The 25,325-nt window shown below is 44.2% G+C and overlaps 1 protein-coding gene across 2 annotated transcripts in view; it reads right to left on the bottom strand.

The window, feature by feature from the left end:
• The window catches only part of LOC138642931 (carbonic anhydrase 13-like), a 158,263-nt gene that overhangs the window by 97,306 nt on the left and 35,632 nt on the right, over positions 1-25,325 (bottom strand). The window lies entirely within an intron of this gene.

Below are 25,325 nucleotides of genomic sequence, written 5' to 3'. Positions count from 1 at the left end.
CATATACTACACAGTGAGGTTTATTTCCACTTTTTCGACCTTTTTGCTTTTTTAACATACATTAAAAAAACATGCAGAAAAATAAAAAGCGATGTGCACTGCAGCGTGCTTTCTCATGTAAATAAATGGGACGATTATTACAGGCAGATTTGAAGTGAAAGTCTTCTGGTGAAAGTCTGCAGGCACTCTATGTGAATGCATACTTCTGAATTTTCACAGCGTGCGGACCGTATGCTGTCAGGAGTCACCAGTGTTGCCGGTTAGATCGGCAATCGTATGACTGCAAGTATACAATTTTCATACATACGGTCACATGCCAACTGGACGTGTTCAGCCTCACTCAGTATAAGAGAATTGAACGAGGTCGAGAATGTCTAGTTGGAATGTGGCAGGAAGTATGCAAACTGTATACCTGTATACTAGCAGTCATGTGACCGCCTGCTATCCACAGAAATGCCAGAGAATCCTGACAGTGTGCAGTGCGCATGCTGCTAGGATTCAGAAGTATGGAGTCACACAGAGTGAGGCTGAAAACTTTTATCAAAAGACCAGGCAACCTCTTTAAGACCAATGTTGCACCATAGACTATCCTAGGAAAAAAAATGCTCATTGACCAAGTTTGATCCAATATTTGGCCATTGGATTGCATTCGAATGACATCTGAGTGCAGTTCGATTTCCACAGCCTAATGGAATAGAGAAGATGAAAACATTTTTTCCTACATATTCTCCTCATTTGAGTAAATGCTATGCTGACCCTCTGATTGGAGTTTGATCAGAGTGCCATTTGCATAATTGTCTTGATTCTCTTGGATTACAGAATCTACGGCCGTCTACACCTGCCCTTCGGCTGAGCATAAACACTATATATATAATACATACAAAATGGGTAAAAATAGGTATTGAATACATCACCAGTATGGTAAATATATTTCTAGATGTGCTATTTACATGAAATTATCACCAGATGTCGGTAACAACCCATCCTGTCCACACAGGCAAAGAAATCAAACCATAGATGTCCGTAAATTTAATTTTGTGTAATAATGAGAAATGACACAGCGAAAAAGTATTGAACACATGAATAAAGAGAGGTGCAAAAAGCCATGGAAAGTCATGAGACCAGCTGAAATCTATCAGTAATTAGAGAGCAATGATGCCACTTAGTGAAAAATAATATCAGCTGGTTCAACTGGTGGCCTATAAAAGGGTGTCTCATTACCAAGGTGCCACACAAGAAACATCTCATGATGGGTAAACCAGTGAGCTGTCTCAAGACTTTTGCACCCCTATTGTTAAAAAACATACTAATGGCATTGGTTACAGAAGAATTTATAAACTACTGAATGTTCCAGTGAGCACTGTTGGGGGCCATAATCCAGAAGGGGAAATGATGATTTCACCATTACGTGGCCCTGACCAGGTGTCAGCAGGTACAATTATTTCAAAGAAAACAATAAAGTAATGCACTCAGCCTGTATGCACAATCTCCACACAAGACTCCATTGCTGAACAAAAATCATGTTCAAGTGCATTTAAAGTTTGCTCAACAACATTTAGACAAGCCTGTCAAATACCTGGAGAATATGGTCTGGTAAGATGAGACCAAAATTGAACTTTTTGAATGCAATAATGAAGGCTGTGTTTGGAGGCCACCACCGCAAAAACACCATACCAACAGGGAAGTTTGGAGGTAGGAACATCATGGAGTGGGGTTGTTTTCAGTGTACGGCACTTTCAAACTTCATGTAATTGAAGGAAGGATGAATGGACAAATGTACTGAGACATAAAAATCTGCAGCCACCTACCAAGATGATGAGGATAAAATGAGGGTGGATATTTCAACATGACAATGATCCCAAACACATAGCCAAGAAAACTCTCAATTGGTTTCAGAGAAAGAAAATAAAGCTGCTAGAATGGCCCAGCCAATCACCAACCTGAATCCAAAAGAAAATGTATGGAAGGAACTAAAGCTCAGAATTCACAGAAGGAGCCCGCAGGACCTTCAAGATTTAAAGGGTATTTGTGTGTAAGAATTGGACAAAATCACACCTGAGCAATGCATGCGATTAGTTTCTCCATACAGAAGGCATCTTGAAGCTTCATCACCAACAAAGGCTTTTGTTCTAAATAAATTTCAGTAGAAGTGTTCCAATATTTTTTCCGTGTCATTTCTCATTATTAGGACTAAGGATGAATGACCTTGGGGAGATCAAAACATCCAACACCGCGGAGACACCATCACGTGTTTCTCAACGCAGTGATCCTTAGTCCTTTTACTACGCACTGCTCCTAATAGCCAGTTTCCTACTGCACACTGATGAGGGGCAAATACCCCGAAACAGCTGTCTGTGGATGGATACCATGTTTTGGCATAGGTGGTTTTCCTTTTTGGATGCTGCCCTTCCCGTGGTTGTTCCTTCCCGGTGAAAGACCTGGCTATTTATTGCTTACGTTGAGAAACACGTGATGGTGTCTCCGTGGCTTTTCTACATGCATTTCTCATTACACATAACTTAATTTATGGACATCTATAGTTTGATTTCTTTGCCTGTGTGGATTAGATGGGTTGTTACCGACATCTGGTGAGAATTTCATGTCAATAACACCTTTATATTTACTTCGAAAATTGGTGATGTGTTCAATACTTTTTTCACCGCTGTATTGGCTAAAATGGATACAAGCGCGGCTGATGATAACATGGAAATATTGCGGAAATCATCAACCCGCTGAGTATCATATCCAGAGTAAGGAGGAGAAGGAGTCAGAACACATGCTTGCCCACAACCAGAGGGATAAGCAGGAGAGGAGGAACATCATACTAGGAAAGTAATTTTTGAGGACCCTATCAAGGTGGAGGAGGGGCTGCTGATAGATGTTATTAAAAAAAAACAACTTTAGAACAGTTCCATGAGCAATGAGTGGAACAGGCTGATGCAAGAGGTGATGAGTTCTCCTTCAATGGAAGTCTTCAAACAGAGACTGGACGGAAAGATCTCCCTGAGATGGTTTAATGAATCCTGCATTGAGCATGGGGTTGGACAGGATGACCCTGGAGGTCCCTTCCAATGCTAACATTCTATGATTCTATAAACACGGTAAATTACTGCTTTTCAGCACAGTATCCCTATGTAATATACAGGTATACTGGTGCAGCTTTATCAGTAGCAGCAATATTCCATAACTGCAATAAACATCCTGTCTTTAATGATTTGCCAGATACTGTACTAATGACAGGGTGCGATGTGTAAGATGAACAGGTCTTAACAGTAAGTAACTAGAGCTATAAATAAAATGTTTCCCATATGCAAATATGTAATTACAGTAAGAAAAGCAATGGAGCCTTGGTAGTGTCTGCATAATATACTGATGAAATAAGGACATGAAATGCAGTCTCAGTCGGAATACCAGTGGGGTACTGCCCGATTCTTATAGATAAAAGGCAGGGGCGGATTATAATAAGGTCAATCTGGGCGGTAGCCCAGGGCCCAGTGGTGTGGGGGGGCCCTGAGCTACTGCTCAGATTGCCCGCCGCCATCAGGGCATTACTGCCCTGACTGGCATATTGGCCTGGTGGGCAGAGGGGGCCCACATCGGGCCCCGTCTCATCTGCTCACCTGGCCCCTACCGGCGCTGTGGCAGTTTCACCTATTGACGTGCGGGCGCGCGTCCGCATGTCAATAGATAACAACAGCCACCAGCCAATTGGAGGCTGGCAGCTGAAGTCGACCACAGGCGCAGTGCACACGTCACCGGCGTCTGATGTCATTGTCAGTCGACGGCGAGTCCGCGCTGCTGGAGGGAGCTCGCCGCTGGAGCGCCGGTCAGGTGAGGAGAACTCGTTTTTTTTTTTTTCTTTGTGAACAGCAATCCGGAGGGCCCGGGGCAATATGCTGGACACACTGTGGAAGATTGCTGGACACACTGTGGCACATTGCTGGACACACTGGGGCAAATTGCTGGACACACTGGGGGCAATGCTGGAGACACTGGGGCAGATTGCTGGACACACTGGGGGCAATGCTGGAGTCAGACACTGGGGCAGATTGCTGGACACACTGGGGCAATATGCTGGACATACTGGGGCAGATTGCTGGACACACTGGGGGTAATATGCTGGACACACTGGGGCAATATTGGAGACACTGGGGCAGATTGCTGGACACACGGGCAATGCTGGAGACAATGGGGCAGATTGCTGGACACACTGGGGGCAATATGCTGGAGTCAGACACTGGGGCAGATTGCTGGACACACTGGGGCAATATGCTGGACACACTGGGCCAGATTTCTGGACACACTGGGGGCAATATGCTGGATACACTGCAGCAGAATGCTGGACACACTGGGGGCAATAAGCTGGAGACACTGGTGGCAACATGCTGGACATTTTGGGGGCAAAATGCTGGACACACTGGGGGCAGGATGCTCGACATATTGGGGGCAGGATGCTGGACACATTGGGGCAGAATGCTGGACACATTGGGGGCAGGATGCTGGACACATTGGGGGCAGGATGCTGGACACATTGGGGGCAGGATGCTGGACACATTGGGGGCAGAGATGCTGGACACATTGGGGGCAGAGATGCTGGACACTGGGGGGCAGAGATGCTGGACACTGGGGGGCAGAGATGCTGGACACTGGGGGGCAGAGATGCTGGACACACTGGGGGCAGGACTGGAGACATGGGCAGAATGTAGATACGGGGCATGATTGGAGACACGGAGCAGAATGAAAGACATGGGACAGGATTGGAGACAGATCGTGCAGGATCATGGGGCAGGATGGATACGATGGAGACAGATGGGGCAGGATGGGGAGATCATATGGGGCAGGATGGATACTCATGAGGGCAGGATGGGAGAACATATGGCTGGAGCCAGGAATGAGATACATGGGGCCAGGATGGGGGATATTATTATTACCATAGGGGCTAATTAAGGGATATTATTACTACAGTGATGTATTTATTTTATTTTTTGAGTATACTGTTTTAAATGGGGGGCGGTCCTGTTACTGTGTAGAGTGACACTATGTCGCCTCTTTTTCTTCTTGTGGTGTAATGTAGAAGTTGGGAAAAATATAGTAATGTGTTCTACAAGCGGAGCTCGAGATAACTGTGTTATTTCCTGCAGAGACCAGTCCTGGCTGGATGAAGTGATGGCGGTCTGTGCTGGATAAAAGATGAAGGACTTCACCTAGAGACGTCACTGGTGAGTCAGTGTTACCTATACACTGACACTATACACTGTATACTATATACTGAAGTGAAGGGTAAATTGACTAGATCAATGGATGTTTGACAGGTTATAGTTTCACACAGCAACTATTTTTCTGGAATAATCTGGTTCAGGTATATGATGACCCCGTCACGACCCCGTCACATGACCCCGTCACATGACCCTGTCACATGACCGGGGGGGCCCACAGTGTCTGAAAAGCCCGGGGCCCTGGCTACCCTTAATCCACCCCTGATAAAAGGCATCTGCTTATGTGAGTTATCTCTGCTTTCAGTGTCTTTTTAGTGGTCACTGGTCACCAGACTAATGTTATCCAAACACACTATAATATTATTTTTTACAATCCTATCTGCCACGGGCGGCTCCAGGCAAACTACCTTTTGTCATCCACAATAATAGTACTCAGGTACTTAGGAACCTCCATTTTAATAGTACCGAAGCGTGTGGACACTGCACCCTACTCATCATTAAGTAACTATAGCTGTAATATCAGGATAATGGCGGCTTCTCTTGGCTACAAAACCTAGTGATGCCAATAATGAATAGTTCTGTTCAGAGGAGATTGTCTCCACGCTATAATCAATCTTTGTGGCTACCAAGTAGTGTCACATTGCTGATATACCACACTGTGCCTGTAACCGTACTGGCCTAGGACAGACAGTAGTGACAGCATGGATTTAGTAAATGCATCTTTTCAAACCCGAATTTGCCAGCTCCATGGAATTTTTCCAGGAAATTCCTTTTACAGCAAATCAATTGGCTGTAAATCGAAAGTTCTCCAAAGCCTCCAGTTGCCCTGAAAAGACTGTGTGTGATTGAATTGCAGCAGCACTATGACCGCAATGATCAAGGAAGAAGCAGCTGCCAGCTGTCACTCCCAATCAATTAAATCTATTTTCTTTCTCTTCTCCTCATACACTTGTCATCTCCACTATGGTATTGCCACACACTATCTGTACAGTTTTATTGTTTTATGTCTTTCTCTCTATTTCTGTGTCTAAGCTGTGATGTCCTTCCAATATCCAGATTCAGCATAAATTGTCTGCTGCATTTCCTGCCAGGCTCCTTCCCTGTTCCTAACACTAGAGGGCACCCTAGCTCGTCCTATTACCCGGGTTACTTCTCAAGGTGAAGATGCCGGGGCCACCAACCTTGCTTTATCTCCTGTATCCGTCCTCTGTCTGTACCTTTCCCCCACCCAGGGAACAGGAGAGCAACCATGCACTGCAGTACACCAACCAAACGAACAAGGCAACACAAACAAGGGCAACTGAAAATACCAGGTATACAAATATTCACTCACATATAACAGAGAAGTGTATAGGGGAGTGGAGGATGGAGAAAAACCAAAGTAAGAGGAGGGAAGGGAATTAGCAGACTTACAAACCCAAGCAACAGTCACAGATAAATCCACCAAATTCCTCATATAACCACCAAACAACTGTCCTCCAAGCCATGCAGCATAAGCTAGCTCTGACAATGTGTTTCAGTCAGGACACAGATTATATAGGGGATAAGAGTCCCAGAGCTCCCAACATGGCCGGTTAACCCCTGTTGCCAAAAGAAATTAACACCATTTAAAAATAAGAAGTGCTTCTTTTCAGCGCAAAGTGAATCACATAATGTTCAAATTCAGCAGGTTTAGTGAATTCCTAACAACTGGACACAAATTTGATTTGCATTGAATAATAATGTATTAACAAGATCAGTTCCAGCTTATGTGCTATGGACTCCATACAGACACTATAATAATGGTGCAGTTCCCATGAGCAATTTGGAAACAGAAACACTCCACTTAGTTTTAGGAGTTTTAAAAAAGTAAAATCTAATTTTATTCTACTCAACATTGATCAATTTTGAAACAGACCCCTCTAACCCGTCTCCAAACTATGATGGATGTCTGCTCAGAATTTATTGGGTCAGTAATTATACGGAAATCACCTGAGCATTACCGATCTATAACAGGTGTGAGGCGCAGGGACAGGGCAATAGTTCTACCAAACTAAACTAATGTACACTGATTACCTGCTTTCTAGGTTTTTCAAAGAGATCTAGTAATCATTTGTAAGCCTTCTATTAATATCATCATCTACCAAGACTTATGAAGTATCTGGTAATGTTTATCCGGTCACACCTATGACGCATTCTGGGTAACAACATGAATGGAATGCGGCTTGACTGACACGTCAGATACTTGAGTACACTCATCAGCTGCTTGCTAGGTAATTTTCACTGTTTGGTAAAGTCAGTTACTAGTTACCATGTAATTTTCTACATTACGTCCCTACAATGTACAGTAACACAAAGCTTTCCTCCTTGAATCCATTGTTGCATAATTCACTAACACAACGAGCCTGATGATGTATGGAAACAAATTTAGAAATGATTAATTGCCTATAAACCAGTTTTACAGCATCATAAAAAGAGGTTGGATATAGTCAATATCAATAACAGTAGACTGCTAGGCTTCAGTATTAGAAAGCTTGTAATGTATTATGTCATTTGAAGTTCATGCACTCATAAACCTTCCACAGATCTTGTTTCAATTCCTCCATATAAACAAAGGTTCAGGATGTTGAAATCCATCATGCCCGATCCTTCTTTCTTCCCCCAACATCTGCCATCAAGGGAGAGCGGAGACACTCTCCATGTGCGTGAAATAGTTTGCCTATCTCAATTATGTCAATGGACTTGGATAATTTCTCTCTAATGTATATCATGGTTGCCAAATTCACTTTTTACTTTTTTTTCTGAACAATCCAGAAATGTCAGTGGCTGGATGAAAGATGCAAGAGTCTGTCTGGATCCCAGAAACTCACTCAGCTTTTATGCACATACACTGATTACAAGCAAATATGTGAGGATGTTACATTTAGTAGCCATTCAAACCCATTTGTGTCAACTTCTGTGCAAATCATCAGGCCAAAATCACCAGGGTATGTAAACTTTTGATCAGGGTCATTTGGATGTTTTGGGTTGTCATTATGATTTTAAAAGAAAAAATAGTAGTTTGACAATAAATGGCTTCACCCAACCACTAACCATGAGTGGAGAAAAAAGTTTTGGTACTATCATTCATATTCTCTTAAAAAGGCCAACAAAGCAAAAATTCTGCCGGGGTATGTAAACTTTTGAGCATAACTGTATATTTACCAATATCACTTAATTCACCATCTTTCATCCATTACAACATTTTGGTCTCTTGAATGCATTGTCTTTGCTCATCCACCTTCTATGCAGAACATTAATATTATATATTTATTATGTATACAACTCTTACTTGTATTTACTGGAGTTTCATTGCTTATCTAGATGATCAGCTGTATGTATCTTTGTGTCTGATCTTGGATGTTGTGCTTTACATACTTTCATATTTTTAATCATGTAATAGTAAAGAACATATTTTAATGCATGTTTGAGTTCTGCACTCCTTTCTGATATAGGTTGTGTGTCATGCCTGTGTAAACTGTATTAAATACATAGCTTAGACATACAAAAGCCGATGATGTCTGTAAAGCACTGTGGAAGTAATGGCGCTATATACATTAGTAAAATAAATAAAAATGAATATTCCGTGAACTTTTCCACATTTTTTTTCACGTTAAACCCACAAACTTAAATGTATTTTATTGGGAATTCATGTGATATACCAACAATAAGCAGGAAGTATTTGTGACGTGCAAAGGAAATTATACATGGTTTTGTAAATGTCTTCAAACTATAAAATCTGAAAATTGTGACATGCATTTGTATTCATCCCCCTGTAATCTGATACCCCAAAATAAAATCCTGAGTGACCAATTGCCTCCAAGTCACATAATTAGTAAGTTGAGTTCACCTGTGTATAATTTATTCTCAGTAAAACTTCAGCTGTTCTGTGAAGGCCTTAGAAACTTGTTTAATAACATTAGGGATTAAACAGCATCCTGAAAACCAATAAACACACCAGACAGGTCAAGGATAAAGTTGTGGAGAAGAGTAAAGCAGGATTCAGTTATAAAAAAAATAGCCCAAGCTCTGGACATCTCACGGAGCAATGTTCAATCCATCATTCAAAAATGAAAGGAGTTTGTGACAACTGCAAACCTATTAAGACATGGCCGTCAACCTAAACTGATATCCCCAACAAAAAGAGTATTAATTAGTAAAACAGCAAGTCACTTTGCTTTAGACTTCACAAATACTTGTTACTTTGTGTTGGAATGTCACTTAAAATCCCAATAAAATACATTTAAGTTTGTGTATGTAACATGAAAAAATGTTGAAAAGTTTATGGGGTATTAATACTTTTTCAAGGCATTGTATATAGGCTTGATTTATTGCTCCAGTAAAGAGCCTAACATCATTTTAACACTATTTACCTGTAGATTATTACTATATTTACAGAAAATATCATTTCTGGACTTAACAGTTTCTCTTTAATCCTGATCTGTCACCAGATTTCAGAATACAAACTGCATACATTACTAAACAAATCTCTTATAACTGATAAGGATGATAGATTTACTTTGATAATACACGTCAGAATAGCTGTATAATCCTCTATGCCAGCTGACAGCTCCTCAGTGCCCCTCCTCCCTGCTACTGCTGAGGTCTGACACTGCTCAATACAAGCTACATCTGTCATTCAGGCTTGGTGGGCGCAAAATTAATATACTTGGACTGATGAGCAATTTCTTCTATAGATGGACTCACACAATGCTCAACTAAATATACTGATTATACAGCCAATTTGTGAAACCCGTGTGGGATGTGTTTTGTGGGTGAGCAGTCATGTCTAGGCTGCCATGATTACTATACCTAAATTCAGAGTTTTATTGTATTATTTATACGTTTTTCATTTGACTTGCCATTTTGCTCCTACTATACATTTCTACTTTTTATTGATTATGCCTTATCCTTTCTACTAGGATTATTTTTTCATCACTTAGGCTACTTTTACACTTGCCATATTTTTTTGTGGCTCAATATTGCAGGCCGTATCGCTGCAATTTTCATGGTCTTTCGCAATAACGGACCGCAAAAAACTATGGAAATAGTATTGGAAAGATAGTATTGGAAAAAAAACGGCGTTCCGCAAAAACAGAAGTCATGGTGCACCGCAAAAACAAGCTTCCATTGTTTTGCAGGCTCGATCTTTTTTCACGGCCATAAATACGGCCCTCACGGCCATACGGACCACCGTGAAATTAGTGCATCCCGCAACAGGCCGCAAAACAACGGTATGTGTAAAAGAAGCCTTACAGGGATGTTTTTCTTCTTGGTTCACCCACAAACACATGTCAATTGTGTCCTATGTGTTAGAACAAACATTTTTGTTGCAAATTTTTTTCTGTCCTCCACTTCATTACCATTGCTTTCTGCTACTGCTTTTGCTTATTCTCCTCCTCCAGGTTAAAGGGAACCTGTCACCCTCAAAATCGATGGTGAGTTAAGCCCACTGGCATCAGGGGCTTTTCTACAGCATTCTGTAATGCTGTAGATAAGCCCCCGATGTATCCTAAAAGATGAGAAAAAGAGGTTAGATTATACTCACCTGGGCGGGCGGTCCGATCCGATGGGCGTCGCGATCCGGGGCCCCCCATCTTCATCAGATGATGTCCTCTTCAGATCTTCACGCTGTGGCTCCGGCGCAGGCAGACTTTGTCTGCCCTGTTGAGGAAAGGTCAGATAGGAGGCGCCGGACCGGGACACCCATCGGACCAGACCAGCAGCGGGACCGCCCCTGGGTGAGTATAATCTAACCTCTTATTCTCATCTTTTAGGATACATCGGGGGCTTATCTACAGCATTCCAGAATGCTGTAGATAAGCCCCTGATGCTGGTGGGCTTACCTCACCCTCGATTTTGGGGGTGACAGGTTCCCTTTAATGGCTTTCGGTTTATACCTTTTCTATGCCCACAAATACAAACACATGGAGCCAGAGGAGCTAGAACACCAAGATCGTCATTTTTCAAAGATTCCTCTGTGTTTAAGGAGGGTGGACTGCAAGGTAGAATACTTGTTTGGAGGACGTGGACTTCACAGTTATCCTTTCTTAATGAATGCTCCTTTTATGACTCAAGTTCACTTAGGGACTAGAGTTGAGCGACTTTTACCTTTTTAGGATTGAGTCGGGTTTCACGAAACCCGACTTTCACAAAAGTCGGGTCAGGTGAAATCGGCCAATTATTGCGAAAAATCGGGGGTCGTTCGAAACACAAAACCCAATGCAAGTCAATGGAGAATCAAAGTCGGCAGTGAGTGGAGGGCAGGAAAACACCTACAGTGCCCATTTTAATGCCAAAAACATCAATTCGTAATTCTTAAGCTTGTCAATCTTAATTTACTTTATAATAATAGTTAGGCATTGAAAACAGGGGCTCATTTGGCTAAAGTTGTGGGGGGTAGGGCTGGCTCAAGATTTTCGTGGGCCCAGGAAACGCGGAATACGTCATGGCGGTGGAGCAGGGAGAGGTAACATAGTAACATGGTAACATAGTTAGTAAGGCCGAAAAAAGACATTTGTCCATCCAGTTCAGCCTATATTCCATCATAATAAATCCCCAGATCTACGTCCTTCTACAGAACCTAATAATTGTATGATACAATATTGTTCTGCTCCAGGAAGACATCCAGGCCTCTCTTGAACCCCTCGACTGAGATCGCCATCACCACCTCCTCAGGCAAGCAATTCCAGATTCTCACTGTCCTAACAGTAAAGAATCCTCTTCTATGTTGGTGGAAAAACCTTCTCTCCTCCAGACGCAAAGAATGCCCCCTTGTGCCCGTCACCTTCCTTGGTATAAACAGATCCTCAGCGAGATATTTGTATTGTCCCCTTATATACTTATACATGGTTATTAGATCGCCCCTCAGTCGTCTTTTTTCTAGACTAAATAATCCTAATTTCGCTAATCTATCTGGGTATTGTAGTTCTCCCATCCCCTTTATTAATTTTGTTGCCCTCCTTTGTACTCTCTCTAGTTCCATTATATCCTTCCTGAGCACCGGTGCCCAGAACTGGACACAGTACTCCATGTGCGGTCTAACTAGGGATTTGTACAGAGGCAGTATAATGCTCTCATCATGTGTATCCAGACCTCTTTTAATGCACCCCATGATCCTGTTTGCCTTGGCAGCTGCTGCCTGGCACTGGCTGCTCCAGGTAAGTTTATCATTAACTAGGATCCCCAAGTCCTTCTCCCTGTCAGATTTACCCAGTGGTTTCCCGTTCAGTGTGTAATGGTGATATTGATTCCTTCTTCCCATGTATTTCAACTTTGCAACTGCTGATATCCTGAGCAAGCAGGGGCGGCCCACTAGTTGGCACTGGCACAGGGCCCCTCATAGTACGGCTGTGTGTTAGACGACGGGCGGCGCCTCCCACTGCCAGAGACACTTTTGCGTACTATGAGGGGCCCTGTGCCAGTGCCAACGAGTATGCCCCCCACCTGATGAAGGAACCTGCACTTTCATCTGCACCTTCCTCTTTGTCCCCGTGTAAGGTGGTATAGTATGCGGGAAGGGGAACCTGACTTTCAGCAGGGTCAGATTCTGGCTGTGTAGAGTGCAAGGGGAATGTAGTGGTCTGGGTCAATGTACCAGCAGACTCATCTAGCAGTGGCTGGGCAATGGGCAGGATGAGGAGGAAACACAGATATAGGCCCAAATAAGAAAGTAGGCTAAATCCAGTTCAAAATTGGTAACAGGACTAAACAGGCGGCATTGCTTTGTTCAGTGGAGGACAACTGTAATGAGGGGCAGACACAGTTAGTAGGCCCCAAAAAGTAAGTAGGCTAAATGCAGTTCAAAATTGCTAACAGGACTAAACTGGCGGCATTGCTTTGTTCAGCGGAGGACAACTGTAATGAGGGGCAGACACAGTTAGTAGGCCCAAATAAGAAAGTAGGCTAAATGCAGTTCAAAATTGGTAACAGGACTAAACAGGCGGCATAGCTGTGTTCAGTGGAGGACAACTGTAATGAGGGGCAGACACAGTTAGTAGGCCCAAATAAGAAAGTAGGCTAAATGCAGTTCAAAATTGCTAACAGGACTAAACTGGCGGCATTGCATTGTTCGCGGAGGACAACTGTAATGAGTGGCAGACACAGTTATTAGGCCCAAATAAGAAAGTAGGCTAAATGCAGTTCAAAATTGGTAACAGGAGTACACAGGTGGCATAGCTTTGTTCAGCTGAGGAGGACAACTGTTATGAGAGGCTCACACAGTTACTAGGCCCAAGTAAGTAAGAAAGCTAAATGCAGTTCAAAATTGGAAACAGGAGTACACAGGCGGCATTGCTTTGTTCAGTGGAGGACAACTGTAATAAGTGGCTCAGACAGACTTATTAGGCCTAAAATAAAAAAGTAGGCTAAATGCAGTTCACAGTTGGTAACAGGAGTACACAGGTAGCATTGCTTTGTTCAGTGGAGGACAACTGTAATAAGTGGCTCAGACAGACTTAGTAGGCCTAAAATAAAAATGTAGGCTAAATGCAGTTCACAATTGGTAAGAGGAGTACACAGTCGGCATAGCTTTTTTCAGCGGAGGAGGACAACTGTTATGAGAGGCTCACACAGTTACTAGGCCCAAGTAAGTAAGTACGCTAAATGCAGTTCAAAATTCGTAATAGGAGTACACAGGCGGCATTGCTTTGCTCAGTGGAGGACAACTGTAATAAGTGGCTGACACAGTTAGTAGGCCAAAATAATAAAGTGGGCTAAATGTCAGCCAAACAAATGTTCATAAATAAACTGGTGGCATAGCTAGGTACAGGGGCGGGCTCCTCTGCTGAGTAGCAGACAGTGGTAGTTGGCGCAAAGTATTAACTGGTCTAAATGGAGGCCAGGGCCCCTGTATATTTTTACTATCATCTATCATTTCAACAAATTTGTATTGGCAGTGCCATTGAAGGATTTAACAGCACAGACTACACAGTGGTGGAGAAGGGAGAGGTAAGTATTGCAAGTGGTAGAGCACTGTTCGAGCTAGGGGAGCACTCTCTCGTGGGTGGCGGTACTGGCACAGGGCCCCTCATATTACGACGGTGTGTCTGACATTGGTTGTGCACGACCACCGTCAGAGACACTTCATTGTACTGTGAGGGACCCTGTGCCAGTGCCGTCGCCCATGAGTGGGCGCACCCACCTGTCCAGGCAAACGGCACTCACCAGGGTGCTTGCGCCAAGTGGTCACCACGGCCCTGTGGGGGGAGTCAGCCCATTTAGGGAGGTATAAAAATGGCCTATGGTGGACATTCAGCAGCTGAAAATGGAGGAATTGGAGCAGTCAGTAAGAGGAGGCCAAAAGCAAGACATTTTTCAGGCAAGCTACGTGTCAGCAGGGGAAGGTGGGGCAAAATAATTGGAAATCCATGATTGGTTCATTTTAATGAAGGTTAGATCATCAACATTTTGGGTAGCCAGACGTGTCCTTTTTTTCGGTCAGTATTGAACCAGCAGCACTGAAGACTCTTTCTGATAGCAAGCGAGCTCCTGTAATGCATATTCTGCCAATTCAGGCCAGGTGTCTATTTTAGATGCCCAGTAATCAAAGGGGAATGACCTGTGAGGGAGAACATCGATAAGGGAGGAAAAATAGTTGGTAACCATACTGGACAAATGCTGTCTCCTGTCACTTTAAATTGATGCAGCAGTACCTGTCATGTCTGCGGTCATGGCGAAATCACTCCACAACCTGGTCATAAAACCCCTCTGTCCAACGCCACTTCGGATTTGTGCACCTCTAACACCTCTGCCATGTTGCCCCCTACAGCTCGTGTGAGAACCATCACCGCCACTGTGTGCTCGGAATGCCTGAACCAAATGGTCTTCGAGAGTTGCTTGTTTAGTAGCCAATATTTGCTCCAGGTTCTCATGTGGCATGGTATTTTGTCATTTTCCTTTGTATCATGGATCCAAGAGGCAGGCCAACCAGTAATCGTCATCGGTCATCATTTTGATAATGCGGGGGTCCCTTTTTAGGATACGCAAGGCATACTCTGCCATGTGGGCCAATGTTCCAGGTGTCAATTCACTGCTTGTGCTGGGTTGAGGAGCACTTTCTTGCAAATCAACTTCACTTGTGGCCCGCAAAAACCCTGTACCTGACCTTGCAACACCACCAGTTTCTATTGCCCCCTGAGAAGTATCCTCCTCCCATAAATATTCATCCCCATCATCCTCTTCCTCCTCCTCCTCTTCGTCCGCCACCTCGTCCAGGAGAGTTCCCTGACCAGAAAATGGCTTACTGTCATCAAGGCTTCCCTCCTCCTCGGCTGCAGACGCCTGCTCCTTGATGTGCATCAAACTTTGCATCAGCAGACGCATTAGTGGGATGCTCATGCTTATGCTGCACTTACCAGCAGTGTGCATTCCTCAAAACACTGAAGGACTTGAGAGAGGTCTTGTAGCTTCGACCACTGCACACCTGACAACTCCATGTCTGCCATCCAACTGCCTGCCCATGTATGTGTATCCTCCCACAAATAAATGACAGCACGCCTCTGTTCACACAGCCTCTGAAGCATGTGCAGTGTGGAGTTCCACCTTGTTGCAACATCGATTATTAGGCGGTGCTGGGGAAGATTCAGCAATCGCTGATGGTTCTGCATACGGCTGGAGTGTACGGGCGACCGGCAGATGTGCGAGCAAAGTTATCGCACCTTCAGGAGCAGGGCTGGTAACTCCGGATAATTTTTCAGGAAGCACTGCACCACCAGGTTCAAGGTGTGAGCCAGGCAAGGAATGTGTTTCAGTTCTGAAAGGGCTATGGCAGCCATAAAATTCCTTCCGTTATCACTGACTACCTTGCCTGCCTCAAGATGTACACTGCCAGCCATGACTGAGTTTCTTGCTGCAAGTACTCGGCCAGTACTTCCGCGGTGTGTCTGTTGTCACCCAAACACTTCATTTGTAGCACAGCCTGCTGACGCTTACCACTAGCTGTTCCATAATGGGACACCTCATGTGCAACACTGGCAGTTGCGGATGGAGTGGTCGTGCGACTGTGCTCTGTGGACGAGCTTTCACTTCTGGAGGAGGAGGAGGGGTGGCGAACGTCTACAGCCGTTTCCTAGACCATGGGCTAGGCAGAACTGTCCCACTATGGCTGTCCCCTGTGGACCCTGCATCCAACACATTAACCCAGTGTGCCGTGATAGACACGTAACGTCCCTGGCCATGCCTACTGGTCCATGCATCTGTTGTGAGGTGCACCTTTGTACTGACTGATTGCCTCAGTGCATGGACAATGCGGTCTTTGACATGCTGGTGGAGGGCTGGGATGGCTTTTCTCGCAAAGAAGTGTCGACTGGGTAGGTCATAGCGTGGTACTGCGCAGGCCATCAGGGCTTTGAAAGCTTCGCTTTCAACCAAACGGTAGGGCATCATCTCTAAGGAGATTAGTCTAGCAATGTGGGTGTTCAAACCCTGTGTATGCGGATGACAGGATGAGTACTTTCTTGTCCTAGCGAGAGTCTCTTGTAGGGTGAGCTGGACTGGAGAGCTGCATATGGTGGAACTAGCCGGGGTGGTGGTGGACATGGCAGATTGAGAGAGGGTTGGTGATGGTATTCTTGATGTTGGCCTACCTATAGTGTTTCCTACCAACAAACTTGTGATTCCCTGACTGCTTTGGCCCTGCAACGATACCTCCACATTTGCTGCTGGTGGTGTCCTAACCGGTGGGCTTACTGTGAGGGAAGCAATGTAGCTTTGCTGACTACCTTCATTCTGAGCAGGTGCACCAACGGTACTGGACGTTTGGTAGTTAGTCCAGGCTTGCAAGTGCATGCTGGTTAAATGTCTACGCATGCACGTTGTATTTAAACTTTGGAGATTTTTCCCTCTGCTAAAGGTCTTTGAGCACTTCTTACAGATAACTTTGCACTGATCATTCGGATCTTGGTTAGAAAATGCCCACACTGCACTCTTCCTACTATGGATTAGCTTTTCAGGCATTGCACGCTGTGCTACTTTCACCGGATGGCCATGGTGTCCTAAAACTGTTTTTGGATATGACAAACATTTTTGGCCAGATACGGGCCTGCCAGATGAAAGCTGTTGCGATGTAGATGGCTGCTGCGGATCATCCTCCTCCGCTTCAGAGCTACTGGCAGCGGCACCCTCTTCCCCCAATGGCTGCCAATCTGGGTCAACAACTGGGTCATCTATCACCTCCTCTTCAATTTCATGTGCACCTTCCTCTGTGTCACCGTGTAAGGTGCTATAGCGATCATGAAAGGGCACCATAGTCTCATGAGGGTCAGATTCTGGCTCAGTACACTGCGAGGGCAATGTAGTGATCTGAGTCAATGGAACAGCATAATAATCCAGCTGTGGCTGTGTATCTGTGCACAACATGTCCGATTCATCTTGTAATGGGCTTTTAACAATTTTAACGGTATGTGTAAAGAGCTCCATGGAGTAACCTGTAGTTTCGCCTGCTGCATCCTTCACTTTTGGTTTGGGAGAAGGACACAAGAAAGCGACTTGTTCCTGACCGGGAGCATCCACTGACGACTCGCTGCTTTTAGATTTCAAACCTTCTGAAGAGGAGGCGAAAGAGCTAGAGACTGAGTCAGCAAGGAAAGCCAAAACTTTTTCCTGCTGCTCTGGCTTTAAAAGCTGTTTTCCTACTCCCAGATAAGGGAGCCTTCGAGGCCTTGTGTAGCCAGACGATGACACTGGCTCAACACTTCAAGCCTTTGGTGCTATTTTGCTTTTCCCTCTACCACCAGATGCTCCACCAACACCACCATCAGTACCAGCTGGCAACGCCCACCGTCGGCCTCTTCCACCAGACTTCCTCATTTTTGGAAAAATCTAACCAAAATAACAACCGTTGTATGGTACTGTGAAACAAGGTAGAAGGTGTATATAAACTTGTGGAGAATTTTAATCTCCCTTTTATTTGGGGGAGACTGCAACAAAACTCAGGCCCAGTGTATTACACTACACAATGTAAGTGGCAGAACGTGGCTGGAAAATGTGCGACAAACTAACAGAACTATGACGTAGATCCACTTAGTGCCAATTTAAATCTCCCTTTTTTGGGGGGTAGACTGCAACAAAACTCAGGCCCAGTGTATTACACTACACAATGTAAGTGGCAGAACGTGGTTGGAAGATGTACGACAAACTAACAGAACTGTGACGTAGAGCCACTTAGTGCCAATTTAAATCTCCCTTTTTTTGGGGGGGAGACTGCAACAAAACTCAGGCCCAGTGTATTACACTACACAATGTAAGTGGCAGAACGTGGCTGGAAAATGTGCAACAAACTAACAGAACTGTCGTAGATCCACTTAGTGCCAATTTAAATCTCCCTTTTTTTGGGGGGAGACTGCAACAAAACTCAGGCCCAGTGTATTACACTACACAATGCAAGTGGCAGAACGTGGCTGGAAGATATATAAAAAAATACAAGTGCTGTAGTACAACTTCAATCTCCCTACAATGATCTCAGGACAAGTATGGCAGCAATAAAAAGGACTGCTGCACACAAAAGTGTTGACAAAGAAACAAGAGAACTGTGCAGAAAGGAGCAACAGGATTTTTGCTTTTAAAAAAGCAGTTGGTTTGCACAGCGGCGTACAAACATCAATGCAGCTATCAGGGAGCTTTATAGGGCAGCCTAATAAGCTACAGAGCTGATGCACAAAAAAAAAGAACTCCACTGTCCCTGCAAAGAAAAGGTGGTGTTGGACAGTGGAAATCGCTACAGCACAAGCAGTTTTCGGGTTAATCTTCCCTCCCTAACTATATCCCTTCTTCTTATGCAGCTGCAGCAACCTCTCCCTATGCTAAGATCGACAGAAGTAAGATGGCGGTCGGCGTGCACGCCCCTTTATAGCCCCTGTGTTGCTGCAGAAAGCAAGCCAATCACTTTAATGCCCTTCTCTAAGATGGTGGGGACAGAGACATATGTCATCACGCTGCCCACACTCTGCGTCCTCCTTCATTGGATGAGAAATGGCGCTGAAAGCGTCATACGAAACGCGACTTTGGCGCGAAGATCGCCGATCTCATGGCCTATCCCACTCTAGGATCGGGTCGGGTTTGACTCCTGGGGTGTCACAGCTATGGTTAGATATTGTAGGACATGGGTCTGCACATATTGTCTGGAGTCTATCATCAGCCTGGGTGGTTAGCGCTGTAGAACCTGCTAAGCTGTGGAAAATAGTTACATCAATATCAGTAGTGGGTTAAGACAATGTGCTGAAACAAATCTTGGTGGGTCCTGAATAGAGGTAGAAATTCTTGTAAGGCTTGCTTGCCTTGTAGGTCTAGGGAGTGACTTGGCAGTGCTGTTCAGAGTCATACCGGACTGGGTGCAGTAAACAATGGGGGAGCTGGGAAAACAGAAACCTTTGAGTCAGAGGCAAAGTGGAAAGTTACCCAACTGTCAGCAAGACCAAGGGTCAGTTTACTCAAACCAAATGGTGGCACGATATAACCACCGCTCAGTAAACTTTTCCGATTGGCGGTCATTTGAATGCTTGTTTACACTAGCAGACCACAGTAATGATGCACACCGAGTGATCTGTACTAGATCGCTCAGTGTGCATAGGCTGCCATAGTTCTCGTAAGACCTGTTTAAACAGAATAATGCACTGACAAGGAGGATGATCTTGCTGCACACAAGATCACATCACCCAATGGACAAACGTTTTGCTCATTCATGGAGAGATCGGCAGCCTGTTTACACAGCAAGATAAAGATGAAATGAGCGTTTTTAACAACACTTGTTCATGATTATCTTGAAGTATAAATGCCCCTAAAACGTAAATAGAATTAGGAATGAGATTACTTACTGAACTGTATCGGGAGTCGGGACAGAACATATAAGAGACAGAAACCATAAGAAGCAGAGTCACATGTCAGAGACAGAGGATGTTGTGAAAGGAAACAGTGCTAGTGTTAAGGTACCGTTACACTAAACGACTTACCAACGATCACGACCAGCGATACGACCTGGCCGTGATCGTTGGTAAGTCATTGTGTGGTCGCTGGGGAGGTGTCACACAGACAGCTCTCTCCAGCGACCAACGATCAGGGGAATGACTTCGGCATCGTTGAAACTGTCTTCAACGATGTCGAAGTCCCCCTGCAGCACCCGGATAACCAGGATAAACATCGGGTTACTAAGTGCAGGGCCGCGCTTAGTAACCCGATATTTACCCTGGTTACTATTGTAAAAGTAAAAAAAAAAACACTACATACTCACATTCCGATGTCTGTCATGTCCCCCACTGTCAGCTTCCCGCACTGACTGTCAGCGCCGGCCGTAAAGCAGAGCACAGCGGTGACGTCACCACTGTGCTCTGCTTTACGGCCGGCGCTGACAGTCAGTGCAGGGAAGCTAACGGTGGGGGACGTGACAGACATCGGAATGTGAGTATGTACTGTTTTTTTTTTTTTTACTTTTACAAGGGTAACCAGGGTAAATATCAGGTTACTAAGCGCGGCCCTGCACTTAGTAACCCGATATTTACCCTGGTTACAAGTGAACACATCGCTGGATTGGCGTCACGCACGCCGATCCAGCGATGACAGCGGGTGATCAGCAACCAAAAAAAGGTCCTGATCATTACCCAACGACCAACGATCTCCCAGCAGGGGCCTGTTCGTTGGTCGCTGTCACACATAACGAGATCGTTAGCGGGATCGTTGCTACGTCACAAAAAGCGTGACATTGCAACGATATCGTTAACGAAATCGTTATGTGTGAAGGTACCTTTAGTCTCTGTTGGAAAAGAATATGCAAATGCAAACCATGTAATTGAGAAATCTTTTTGGTACATCATCACTGGAGGCAATCACTGGTCTCACTGGTCAACATATATGACACTTTAGCTTGAGGAGAGTGTTTGCATCCGTCATTTGTATGTGTAGCACATCATCACTCCAGGAAAATAAACAAAGACCCCAAAAGACCTTGAGAAATTCAGTTTTTTTTTTTAATTTCCTGCAGTTAATTTTAATTCTTTAACTGTCAGACCAGTCTTTTAAAAGGGCTGTTCGGTACTTTACATTGATGGCCTATCCTTAGGGGATAGGTAATCAATATCAGTTCTGCCAATGTGTGACTCTGGCATTCCTATCAATAAGTTTTTGTCAGTGCCAGCAGTGGACGGAGGAACGTAATTGTGGACTGTATGGTAGCCACAGCGAGGTACTGGAGATCCAACCCTGTTCAGATGAATAGGTGTGGATGTGCAGTGCAGTACGCGGCCACGGTCACTATATAGTAGTGTAGTGTGTAGTTCTTCTCCGCAATTGAGCACATCCAGCCACTGCAGGCACCAGGAAAAGCTAATCGCAGAGGTGCAAAGTTTTCCACACTCACCGATCTGATGTTGATCACTGTCATAGAAAACAAAATCCATAAAGCTGCTCCAAGGAGGGTGTATTCACTCACCCTCCTATCTGTCATAGAATTTCCAGTAGGAAAAAGAGCTTACATTCTAAACCTCTTTTAGTCATATCGCTGACACCAGCCATGTCATGTTTCCTATATATTGAAAGGTAAAATCCTGATAAAAAAATGATGGCATCCCACATGAAGTCATCGAGCGTGGGGTGTGTGAGTGTAACTTCGGTGCTGATAAAAGGTCAAGGCAAATTATGATCTGTGTTTCTGCCTAGATATACATATCAGTATATGCATGATTCCATTCACTGGACGTTTCCAATCAAAATGCTCTCCTTCGCTAAGCTGAGCCATCTCTGTGATCAGCGTAGTAAGTTTCTTTTGTTAATCCTGTTTATTTTATGTAATTTTATCTGCTGTATCATTTTGTCTGCTTTCTAAAATGTTTTTTTATAATATATATATATATATATATTTATATATATATATATATATATATATATAATGAACAAAACGCACCAACCCATTTCCTCAAGTTACCAATGGGCCACACTCCAAGCTCAATATAAACATATTGACCATAAGGTAATAAACCCTAGTCACGAAGTGTAGACTTTAAGACAAAATCTTTATTTAACATACATAAAACAACATATAAATATTAAAACTGTGCCTCACAATCAGATGAAATACTACACCAAGGTGAACAGTGAACATCACAGGTATATAATCTTAAGTGTATTTTGTAATTACCTAAAAATCATCAGATAGATATTTCCTTGCAATGATCACCATAATAAATTTATGACCTTACAATTTTACTATATCATTTTACGGTAGCTGTACAGAGACCCTATATGACTTAGTGCACAGAACTATCTGCTCCTCACCTAATGGGTTAATCCCCACAATCCAGATACAACTATATATGTATATATATACACACAGTACAGAGCAAAAGTTTGGACACACATGTGGAACATGTTAACACATGTGGAATTATATACTTAAGAAAAAAGTGTGCAACAACTGAAAATATGTCTTATATTCTAGGTTCTTCAAAGTAGCCACCTTTTGCTTTGATGACTGCTTTACACACTCTTGGCATTCTCTTGATGAGCATCAAGAGGTAGTCACCGAAAATGGTCTTCCAACAATCTTGAAGGAGTTCCCAGAGATGCTTAGCACGTGTTGGCCCTTTTGCCTTCACTCTGTGGTCCAGCTCACCCCAAACCATCTCGATTGGGTTCAGGTCTGGTGACTGTGGAGGCCAGGTCATCTGGCATAGCACCCCATCACTCTCCTTCTTGGTCAAATAGCCCTTACACAGCATGGATGTGTGTTTGGGGTCATTGTCCTGTTGAAAAGTAAATAATTGTCCAACTAAACACAAACCGGATGGAATAGCATGCTGCTACAAGATGATGTGGTAGCCATGCTGGTTCAGTATGCTTTAAATTTTTAATAAATCCCCAACAGTGTCACCAGCAAAGCACCCCCACACCATCACACCTCCTCCTCCATGCTTCATGGTGAGAACCAGGCATGTAGAGTCCATCCGTTCACCTTTTCTGCGTCGTACAAAGACACGGTGGTTGGAACCAAAGATCTCAAATTTGGACTCATCAGACCAAAGCACAGATTTCCACTGGTCTAATGTCCATTCCTTGTGTTCTTTAGCCCAAACAAGTCTCTCCTGCTTGTTGCCTGTCCTTAGCATTGGTTTCCTAGCAGCTACCGTATATACTCGAGTATAAGACGAGATTTTCAGCCCAAATTTTTGGGCTGAAAGTGCCCCTCTCGGCTTATACTCGAGTCAAGGTGGGTGGCAGGGTCGGCGGGTGAGGGGGTGAGGGCGCTGAGGCATACTTACCTAGTCCCAGCGATCCTGACGCTCACTCTGCCTGTCCCACGGTCTTCGGTGCTGCAGTTCTTCCCCTCTTCAGCGGTCACCAAAGATCTCAAATTTGGACTCATCAGACCAAAGCACAGATTTCCACTGGTCTAATGTCAATTCCTTGTGTTCTTTAGCCCAAACAAGTCTCTTCTGCTTGTTGCCTGTCCTTAGCTTTGGTTTCCTAGCAGCTACTTTACCATGAAGACCTGCTGCCCAAAGTCTCCTCTTAACAGTTGTTGTAGAGATGTGTCTGCTGCTAGAACTCTGTGTGGCATTGACCTGGTCTCTAATCTGAGCTGCAGTTAACCTGCAATTTCTGAGGCTGGTGATTCGGATAAACTTATCCTCAGAAGCAAAGGTGACTCTTGGGGCGGTCCTCATGTGAGCCAGTTTCTTGGTAGCGCTTGATGGTTTTTTCAACTGCACTTGGGGACATGTTCAAAGTTTTCCCAATTTTTTGGACTGACTGACATTGATTTCTTAAAGTAATGATGGCCACTCATTTTTCTTTGCTTAGCTGATTTTTTCTTGCTATAATGCAAATTCTAACAGTCTATTCAGTAGGACTATCAGCTGTGTATCCACCAGACTCAACACAACTGATGGTCCCAACCCCATTTATAAGGAAAGAAATCCCACTTATTAAACCTGACAGGGCACACCTGTGACGTGAAAACCATTTCCGGTGACTACCTCTTGAAGGTCATCAAGATAATGCCAAGAGTGTGAAAAGCAGTCATCAAAGCAAAAGGTGGCTACTTTGAAGAACCTAGAATATAAGACATATTTTCAGTTGTTTCACACTTTTTTGTTAAGTATATAATTCCACATCTGTTAATTCATAGTTTTGATGACTTCAGAATCTTTAAATGAGAAGGAGTGTCCAAACTTTTGGTCTGTACTATATATATATATGTTAACCCCTTTCTGACATGTGGCGTACTATCCCGTCGAGGTGGGGTGGGCCTGTATGACCACCGACGGAGTAGTACGTCATAGCAATCGGCCGCGCTCACGGGGGGAGCGCGGCCGATCGCGGCCAGGTGTCAGCTGACTATCGCAGCTGACATCCGGCACTATGTGCCAGGAGCGGTCATGGCTCATTAACCCCCGGCACACTGTGATCAAACATGATCTCAGTGTTCCGGTGGTATAGGGAAGCATCGCACAGAGAAGGGGCTCCCTGCGGGCTTCCCTGAGACTCCCGGAGCAACGCGATGTGATCGCGTTGCTCCCAGGGTCTCCTACCTTCCTCCCTGCAGCAGGCCCGGATCCAAAATGGCCACGGGGCTGCATCCGGGTCCTGCAGGGAGGTGGCTTACCAGCGCCTGCTCAGAGCAGGCGCCGGGAAGCCTCTATGAGTGCATGTCTGATCGCTGATCTGACACAGTGCACAGCAAAGTGTCAGATCAGCGATCTTACACTATAACATGATGCCCCCCCTGGGGCAATGTTATAGTGTAAAAAAAAATATTCACATGTGTAAAAAAAATGTAAAAAAATTCCGCAAAAAAAATATATATATATCGTTCACATAAATACATTTCTTTATCTAAATAAAAAAAACAATAAAAGTACACATATTTAGTATCGCCGCGTCCATAACAACCCAACCTATAAAACTGTCATACTAATTAACCCCTTCAGTGAACACCATAAAAAAAAAGTAAACGAGGCAAAAAACAATGCTTTACTATCATACCGCCAAACAAAAAGTGGAATAACACGCGATCAAAAAGACGGATATAAATAACCATGGTACCGCTGAAAACGTCATCTTGTCCCGCAAAAAATGAGCTGCCATACAGCATCATCAGCAAAAAAA

This window comes from Ranitomeya imitator, chromosome 6 (assembly GCF_032444005.1).
Source record: "Ranitomeya imitator isolate aRanImi1 chromosome 6, aRanImi1.pri, whole genome shotgun sequence".
NCBI classification, from domain to species: Eukaryota; Metazoa; Chordata; class Amphibia; order Anura; family Dendrobatidae; genus Ranitomeya; species Ranitomeya imitator.
Note: the sequence above shows the minus strand (reverse complement) of the source record. Positions and strands in the feature narration are given on the sequence as shown.